At 42.7% G+C, this 9898-nt stretch overlaps 1 long non-coding RNA gene across 1 annotated transcript in view; it reads left to right on the top strand.

The window, feature by feature from the left end:
* Positions 1–9328: 9328 nt before the first annotated feature.
* LOC107214424 overlaps positions 9329–9898 on the top strand; it is a 2914-nt gene continuing 2344 nt past the window's right edge. The window contains exon 1 of the long non-coding RNA XR_004500149.1: positions 9329–9441. This is a non-coding gene — a long non-coding RNA (uncharacterized LOC107214424). The remainder of the gene's footprint in view (positions 9442–9898) is intronic.

Raw genomic sequence — 9898 nt, 5'->3', positions numbered from 1 at the left:
TTTAATTTTTCAAGACAGATCTATTTACATAGTCCTAGGATATAGATATGGATTTGTGGAGGTCATCTGTGTTAGCCAGGCACTCAAAGAAGGGTTGGCTTATATCAGGTTGTTCAGTGCCTGGACTAGTGGAGTTTGAATAACTCAAAAAATGGAGGTCACATCATCTGCAGGCTCTAGTCCCAAAGTTTGACTGCTCTCATACTGTAGTTTTCTTCCCTAACATCTAACTGGAATTTCCCATTCTGCAGTTTTATATCCACTGCATCTTGTCCCATATCAAGTCACCTCTGAGAACTGTACTCATCTTTATTTTTCTGTTGCTTCTTATGAATTAGGTGCAGAGAGATAAGATCTACCTGTGCTTTGGGAACTGCAGCCCAGGATGTGGTTGGCCTATTTTTTATTTTTATTTTTTTTTAATTTTATTTTTTTAAATGTCCAATTTTGACACAGACAGAGGAATCCAGTGTATGCTTAAAAAATTCCCAGGTCACGCCAAGTTAAGTGGTGTGAATGACACTCCTGAAGGATGGGAAGCCATCCTGTCCTACCTGTACAGGCTGGAGAAGTGCGCCCACGAGAATCTCATGGGATTTAACAAGACCAAGTGCAAGGTGCTGCACCTGGGTTAGGGTAACCCCTGGTATCAGCACAGGCTGGGGGATGAACAGATGGAGAACAGCCCTGGGGAGAAGGACCTGGAAGTGCTGGTGAATGAGAGGCTGGACATGACCCAGCTGTGTGCACTCACAGTCCAGAAAGCCAAACGTGTCCTGGGCTGCATCCAGAGCAGCGCAGCCAGCAGGGTGAGGGAGGGGATTCTGCCCCTCTGCTCTGCTCTGCTCTGCTGAGACCCCACCTGCAGGGCTGCATCAGCTCTGGGGTCTGCAGCAGAGAAAGGACATGGACCTGTTGTAGTAAATCCAAAGAGATGTAGCACCTGCTCTATGGAGAAAAGCCAAGGGATTTGGATTTGTTCAGCCTGGAAAAGAGAAGGCTTTATTGAGAGACCTAATTGCCTACTTTCAGTACCTGAAGGGAGCTTACAAGAAAGATGAAGAGGGACTTTTAAAAGAACAAGTAGTGCCAGGAGAAGGGTCAGTGGCTTTTAATGGAAAGAGGGAAGGTGTAGATTAGATATTATGAAAAAATTGATTACTGTGAGAGTGGTGAGGCAGTGGAACAGGCTTCCCAGAGAAGTTATGAGTGTCCCATCCCTGGAAGTGTTTAAGACCATTTTAGACAGAGCTCTGAGCAAACTGGTCTGGTGAAACATGTCCCTGTCTGTGGCAGGGAGGTTGGAACTAGATGATCCTCGAGGTCACTCTCCAATCCAGGCCATTCCATGATCATGATTCTGTGATTCTATGGTTCTGTGATTCCTGGTTGCCAGATGGGCCCTGGTGAGTGTGTAGAGAAGGCTGTTGTTGGGCATGGAACCTCACTGCCAAGTCCACTCTTTGTGTCACAAAAGCTGGCAGCCCTGCTGCAACCAAGGCTATGTACCTGTAGGCACAGATATGTCCACACTTCCTCCAGAGTAAAATAGCCCTCAGGTAAGCAGTAAAAGTTACAGCACTTAAGTCAACAGCTGTTGTTCATCTGTGTGATTTTTGGGAGTAATTTTTTACCATGCCACAGTTCCATGCCAATAACTCACAGTAGAAACCAGCCTTCAACTGCCTCCTCAGTCTTTACAAGGAAAACTGCCTGATTCATACTGTCACTTCCAGAGAAAAGCAACAGAACTGCACAAAGTTTCCCATTAACTACAGATCCATGGAGAGAAAAAAGTTTGAACAAGTATGCAACCTCTATAACATTTAACTTTTGTGGCATTTTTTGGTGTCAAGACACACATTGACATATTTTTGTCACAAAGACACAAATGTGTCAACAAGACACATTTAGTGTCCAGTTCTTTTGTGTTCAAATAGAGTCTTACAACACAGCAGGGGGAGGATTAAGGATAAAGTATATCAATGGAGGAAAATGGGACAGAAAAGGGGTATGGGGTCAGGTGTGAAGACAAAGTCATTGTCACTTGAAGAACAGACCTGCAACTCCTGATCTATCAGTCTTCTCTTTCTTGCTCCTTCCTAATCTGATTCTTTCAGATGAGAAACATTTGATTCTTTTTCAGCTCAACAGCAGCAATACTTGAAGGGTCAAAAGCATATGAGCATGATAAGGCATTCTTCTAACTCCTAGTTGGTTGTTGAAAGTTTTCATAATCAAAGCTTGGAATTTGCCAATTGAGTTATCATGGCCTTTGTCTAGAACCCAGAAACTGCACATTAACAGACCAGAAGTTCAACCCAATATCTGTTTGATGTGCTATGCCACAGGCTGCAAACCCCTTTCAATCTCCTGTAATTAATGTATGTCTCACTGTGAAGAAGAAAGTATAAGCAGCACCAAAGTGCTTGAGCCAGTCTTCAGCTAGGTGTTGTTTCCTACTCTGTGCTGCAGCACTTCTCTGTGAGGATTACTCCTGATTCTGATGAAAATGGAAGTTGTAAGCATATATCCATGGTGTTTTTCTGAGAGCAGATCAGAAGACCAGAGAATTCTATTTGAGCAATGAAGAGGAGAGTCAATAAGACTTTAAAGGACAGAAGCAGCCATGGCCCTTTGTGTCTTTTATCAATCCAGGAATGTTTTGTGAATAAGAAATACAGAACAGTCTAGACTGAGGAAGGCCTCAAGGAGACTGAAAAGCTGCAGTATCAAGATGTTAACCCAATTTATAAGAGAGATGTCTTAAGGAATCAGTACAAATTTTCTCCCTGTTCATAGACATTACCAGATGTGTTCAGCACAGTCACGCTTATTTGCATTGTCTTTTTACTATTTTCTTGAATGTTTTTCCCTTGGAATCAAAGTTTAGTGGATTATGTGCAGATTATTTGAACATTGAAAAGACTATTGAACTTCTAGAGAAAAGCCAATAAATTGCCTTCTTAGAGGAAAAAAGGTTATTGATTCCTGTTAAAACAGCACAGTTGATTTTAGCTGCCCTTTACTAGACAGAGAAGGCATGGATTTATTTAAAAAATATTTCTTGTATCTTCCACAAGACAGAAGAGCAACATACAGTGGTCAAAAACAACTGCTCAAGTTATCCACTATGGCATGAATTCTCTGGAGGGCTTATCATACAAATCATAGAAAGACTTGGGTTGGAGGGGACCTTAAATATCAGGAAGGAACCTTTCCCATAGCATAGGATGGCACATTTTTTGTTCCAATGTCTGAATGACAAAGTTTGTTTTCTGTGCTAAGAGTGAAATAGAAAGAAACCTTTACTTCTGTTATTTCGGTAGCCAGGTTTTGGGGCAAGTTTGTCTATGGGCAGAGAGCTGGTTTTGAGCCAACAACAATCTAATTCTGCCATTTGGATTTTCCAGTGCTGCTAATCAGGGAAACCTGGTCAAAGTCTTTGGTCAGAAAGAAAAGGGAAGCAGCTTAGACATAAGAAGGGTAGATCAGATATTAGAAGCAGTGAAACCTCTGAAAGCAAAAGATATATTCTGAAAATTTACGTCAGCTTCTTTCCTGCAGAAGTGTGTGACTTAATTTTGCAAAGAAAACTGTAAATTTAAGAATCTCCAAAGCTTTGTCTGTTAATCTTTTGTCTGTCTCTTCACCTGGAACAAGCACAGAAGGCTGGTTCTGCTGGGAGAGTTACCAGTCTTAAGCATTGGAATATGCATCTGGGAACTCTTTGAGTTGAAAAGATAATCCAAGAAAGACATAAAAATATCCATAAAAATATTCTTTATTCCAGTTCAGATGTTAACATGTGGTTTTCATGGTTGCCAAATCTAGCCTAAAAAAACCCCCAAAAAATAAACAAACAAAAAAACCCCAAGGGAAAATCAAGTCTTTCCAACAACATGGAAGAGAAATAGAAGTACTTTAAGCACTGGGTCTACTAAAAACAAAATGCAGGAGTCCACTGTCTGAGCATTCATGGCAGACATCCTTTTCTGAGCAGACATGGATATAGCACTGTAGAATTTTTTTAAAATACCATTGAATAAACAATGGAATTGAATCTTGAGAGGTCATGATGCAGTGTCAAAGCAGTGACGAACTCAGATTTGCAGGTTTTTTACCCATACACAAATGAGAAATCTCTTCATAAACAAAATTTAAGTGACCACTCAGCTGCAGAAATGGGACAGACATCTGTACCACACAACAGTTGAAACCCTTGCTTTTTTTTCAAGTGAGGCCCTCTGCATGTGGTAACCACAAGACTTCACCTTTCTCCAGAGGATGGGAGGGCGGTCCTGTGTGGGATTGCAAGTGGCAGCTCAGTACTTTCACAGAGTGAAGTATGTGGTCTGTAAAGAGCCAGAGTTGTCTCAAAGCAAGAAGACAGCCATAACATGTAAAGGAGCACAAGCAGAAAAAGGAATTAGAAGTAAAGGCATGAAGTCAGGAATACGACACCACTGAGACTGCAAAATCAGACATACAAATTCAGGGAATGGGGAAATTTGAGTAGTGCAAAGCCAGCTCTCTCTTGTCTAATTCTTTCTTAGAGCCGTGTTTTTCCATTTGGGAGACACCAATTTTCTAAATACTGGGAGAATGGACAGAGAGGGAGAGTGTTGGCACTACAGCTGCCAGCAAGCTGCTAGGGTTAGCCATATCTGTCTGGGATGCTCAGCCTGAACACTCTCCCTCCCTTATTTGCATCAGTCACACTGTTTTGGTAAAATCTTTAGGAGAGCCAGTGAACAGGATGACCAGGATGATACTTTCCATCAAGTCAGCTGAGCACTAAATCTAAACATATTTCACCTGAGCTACAGCTCCTAAAACTGCAGTCCTTGTGGATGTGCTTGTGGACTGGGGCTCAGCAGGAGAGCTCCATAGTGCTGATGCTGTTTCATGCATTGCTGAGTTGACCACTGCCTGACAGAGCTGGCAGTCTAACGTGGCAATTAAGACAATACCTCTTCAAAGAAATATCTGTTACTGTTTTGAATTGAGCCAAGACAATATCCTCCTAATTACATAGGCCTCTTGTCTCACCTCCACCGTTACTGCTTCAGTCACTGCCCCTCTGTACCACCCTACAAATGGGAAAATGTCTTAAGGCTTCACTCCCACTAGCTCTCTAGTTAAAACATGGCTTCTTCCTGAAATGCTGGATGCCATTCCCATCTCTAGGGCTTCTTAGATAAAAAGCCAAAAGTGTCTTATCTTAGGTAGCTATATTTTGTTGCCTCCCTACTCTTTTGCATGCATGTATTCATGTACATACACAAACACAGCAATAGCCTCGTTTTTACAGACTTGTTTCGTAGTCCATAGCTGATCATTGTTGAATACAGGGTTTTAGATGTCTGAACTAAAAATAACTGCTCCCTGCTAAAACATCACACACCTACACAGCACAAACTGAGTGCAAATTGCCATGAGAGCCAGCTCTCTGGTTCCCATTTCGCAGTCACGGCAGTGGACTTCAAAAGAAGTCTTCAGTGCTCTACACTAACCCATCCCTAGGAGCTGATGCAAAGACCCAGAATGTCTCTAAAATGCAAACAGGAACCAAAACAAACTCAGAATGAATCTAAAACAGCTTCAGTAGCAACAGCAAAATCATTCTTCCATTTAAAATTAAAGTGAGAAATTAATTTGGGGACTAGTAGAAATAATGCCAGCTCCAGCTGGTCAGACATGGATTGCAGCAATCATTTGATCCAGGTTATTGAATCTCATGCATTAGCATGTAGCACCGCATCTAACTTTAGCATCTGTAGCTCCTCAGAGACTGTCTCTAAAAAGTGACAGCCTAGCTGGGCTGCTCAAAACAGACCTCAGCAACAGCATGGCAAATGAAGCTGTCATGAGCCAGCAGCTTGCTGTATCAACCACTTCAAACACAGATGGATCGCAGGTTTTGTTGAAAAAATTGAAAGTTTTGATACTGTATTCATCTCCTATAGAAACACGTTTTAATCAATAAATTCTTCCATTTATTTAATTTAGTTTAGTTTGGGATGTTTCTGTGCTTAATTTAATAGAACTGTACAGCATAAGATATCATCTGCTGGTCAGCAAGAGCTCTGAGGAGGTTAGTTGTATGATCCTGCTTGTAGACTATGCCTGTGTAAAAATATACCTGGCTTCACAAGGATGCATCACTTCTAATCACTCCCTTCATCTTTATGTGCATTGTGTTGCAGATACCATCCTGTCTTTCCTGCTGTTCCTTGCACAGTTAATCCTTCTGTGACTCAGATTACTTTTTGGTGAACCTACTGTGATGCATACTAGAAATCTGAGGACTTGTGAGGTCAAAAAATAGTTTTCAGTTTCCACTGAGACTGTCTCAAGGGAGGAGAAAAACGCCCTCTTTAGCTTTTAGCATATAGTCCATTTGCTCATTAAAGCACTTGAATGACTGACCCTGAAGTAGTGGCACACTGAATTTTCTGCTTGGTAAAAGTTAGCAAGGAGTAAGCCAACATTATTTTAAGTCTCTGCTGTGTTGCTATTGAATGTTGATAGCTTTTTCAAGGCCCTAGGTGCATGTTTCCTCTTTTGAGTAAAGGAAGTCCAGGGCATGTATTTGGTAGCAGGAGCTTGTAATTGAGTAGATTAATTATTTGATTGGCATGATATAAGGCCCAATTTTAAAAGCACACAATTAACTTTGAGCACTAATATTCCCATTCAAACTGGTCATTATTTCTTTGCCTAAGTGCTTTCTTGAACTGGGTCCTGAATGTGAAGCAGCCCTGTGCTACAAAATTGATTGCTCTAGCTCCAGCAATCTCTGCTCCAGCAGCCTGGCTGCTTGGCTACAAAACCAAAGAGGGAAATTATATACACCCTTTGCAACCAGAATTAATAATGCCGGCAATGGGACAGGTAACTGGGAGAATGACCATCAGGAGAAAGATATTTCAAAGGAAAGCTGAAAAATAACAAGCCCAAATCAACAATTTTTACACCTTTCTGGGGTGCATGGAGAGTTCAGGATCTGTGAGCTGCTAAAGGGGGAGACCCCTAAGAGCAAATCCCTGCAGGTGGGGCTGGGAGCTGTGGTGGGATTGAGGGGGCAGTGTGAAGAGCAGCCCTGCCTGCCCTGCTCAACCTGCACTGCACACAATTCACCCCCTTCTGTCCCCTCCATGGGGGAAGATACTCCTCCATCAAGGACACTGGAAATTTACCCTACTTCCACCAAACCCACAAGTGCAAAGGCCACACCTGTGGTCTGTCATTGCAGGTGTGGTAGCAGGGATTTTTCAGTTGAGAGCAAAACTGATTCTTCTCGGAGAAGTACAAAGGCAAGATGCTGAGCAGTGTTTGTTAATTAAGAAACTATTATTTTGCACCACCTCACTGTACCCAAGGGTTTGGGGGATTCGATATCACCCCTAACACAACTGGGACCATGCTTGGAAAATAATTCATCAGCAGTAAGGCTGACTGACCTCTAGTTCTAGATGTTACTTTTTACTCCATGTTTTTCTTAGTTCTTAATTTGCTATGTTTTTTTTTTTGGTTGGTTGGTTTTTTGTTTGTTTTTTGTTTGGTTTTTTTGTTTGTTTTTTTTGGTTTTTCTTGTTTTGGGTGCAGGGTCCAGCTTTTTGGGTGATGTGTAAGTCTAGTTGACAGAATGGTGCGGAAGTGTAGAAAAGTTTCTGGGATATTTTTTGTGCCCTTTTGCTACATTTGTCCCTCTCCTTGCTTGTCTGATAGGGATGAATTTTAGTGAAAGGTGGTGTAGGGTACAAACATGTCTCAAGGTCCAGAGGGACCTTCACTTCTCCCATCCACAGTGCAAATATTTAGTGGGTAGTACAGAAAACAAACTTGTAAAAATCAAAGTTTGTTTCTCTGCCTGGATGGCCATCCTGGGAAGATTCAAGGTTCATAAAGCAGTTTAAATCAAGCAATTTTTAGAGAGAGGAGAAGGAGTGGGATGTTATCCTCTTTAGGATTAAAGTGTGAGTGTCTAGATTAGCTGGGATTATCCTGCATTTTAGAGGTGCCGTGTGAAACCTTCTTTATCTTTGTTCTCATCTTGTTCTTATGTTCTGTAAAAAATTCAGTAAAAATAAAAATTATTTTTATGTAAGAGGTTTCAGTGCTGCCAGACCGAGGCACTCACCTTTCCTCTGCCACCCTGTGTACACCCCCTTCCTTTGGCCTCTCACCCTGTAAATACATTTGCTCATTTGGAGCAAGTGGGTGGAGGGTTTTGGTTTATGCCCAGCTGCAGAGCCCCCAGTCCTGCCCATAGACCCTAACAGGGCATCCTGCATCCACAGCAGTGGCCACACAGTTGCAGCACTCAGAAAGGCAGCTGTCCCATGTCTCTCCCACAGTTTAGATCTGTCATCCTTGTTTTAAATGCCAGAGGAAGAGTTCAATCCGTTTGCTGTATAAATAGGGTGGGTGAGCTATCCATGGGAAATACCTCCGAAAGTTCCTTCCCTTCAGACTGCTTTGTCCTTGCAAGTCTGTGCAGAATTCTAGCAGAGTTTTCTGTGCTTCTGATCAAGGTGGGGAAAAGATATAATTGTTTCTGAGCCTCACACAGTACTTCCTTCTGCTGAGCAGGGGTTGAGTGAGTGAGCTGCTGCAGCCTCCTCCCTTGCAGCATCCCTTGTGGCCTGAGGTGTAGTCCTGTGCCTGTGGCAACCTCCTAGCCAAAGCCTGAATGGGGACTGTTCTTTCTGGCAGAGTCTCCTATATTCTGTAGGATGGCCTCAAGCCTATTTATGCCAGAATGTCCTCTCAAAAAATGGGAATAGGGGTAAATTCAACAGTTGCAGTACCAAAGTGAAAACTAGACTTACTGTGGCTTAAGAACAAGAAAAAGAGCCAAAAGGTTTTGTGTTTGTATTTTCCAGTTTTATGGCAGTAAGTGCTATGAAATAAATTGCATTGCTCTATTAGAGTTTGGAATGGGATTGGTTTTCTACCAGCCTGACTCAACATCTGAAAAAATCTGGTATTACAAATATATGAGACAACCCACTGTGAAGTCTGTCAGACATGAAAAATTTGGGAGAGCAAATTATGTAGTCCACCTGAGCATCTCATTCCAGCTCTGCAGGAGATGAGACATGACATAGTGTTTTCTGTAAAACAACAGATTTTTCTGTGCAATGTTTTTGTAGGAAGATACTGCTTTCAGATGTGACCTCATCCACAGAGTGCAAAGACAGATCTCAACAAGATGGGTTCCAAACTTCTTGAAGAAAACAAGCAGATTCTCAGTAAAAACCAGCATTTCGAAAGGTGAGTGCAACCTGAGCACATTCTCTTTATTCTGTCTTCTAGAGCAAGCAGAAAGCAGATAACACTAAACTGGGAAGATCTGTCAACTCCCTTGAGGGCAGACAAAAACCTCAATAAATCAGAGATGGGCAATCACCAACCATATGAAGTTTAACAAAGGTGAGTGCTGGATTCTGCACCTGAGATGGGGCAACCCTGGCTGTGTGCACAGACTGGGGAATGAGAGGCTGGAAAGCCGTGCTGTGGAAAGGATCCTGGGGGTTCTGGTCCATGGCAAGCAGAGCATGAGTCAGCAGTGCCCTGGCAGCCAGGAGGGCCAAGTGTGTCCTGCCTTCATCAGGGACAGCATCACCAGCCAGGCAAGGGAGGGGATTGTCCTGCTCTGAGCTGGGGCTGCCTCACCTCGAGTGCTGGGGGCAGTTTTGGGTGACAAAATACAGAGAAAAACATTAGGCTGTCCTAAGGAGGTCCACAAGGGTGATGAAGGGCTTGGAGGGGAACCATATGAAGAGTGGCTGAGGTTGCTTGGTGAGAGAAGAGAGAGGGAGAAGGGAGAAGGGAGAAGGGAGAAGGGAGAAGGGAGAAGGGAGAAGGGAGAAGGGAGAAGGGAGAAGGG

This window comes from Parus major, chromosome 2 (genome assembly GCF_001522545.3).
Source record: "Parus major isolate Abel chromosome 2, Parus_major1.1, whole genome shotgun sequence".
NCBI lineage: Eukaryota > Metazoa > Chordata > Aves > Passeriformes > Paridae > Parus > Parus major.
This window is presented reverse-complemented; position numbering and strand designations above follow the sequence as displayed.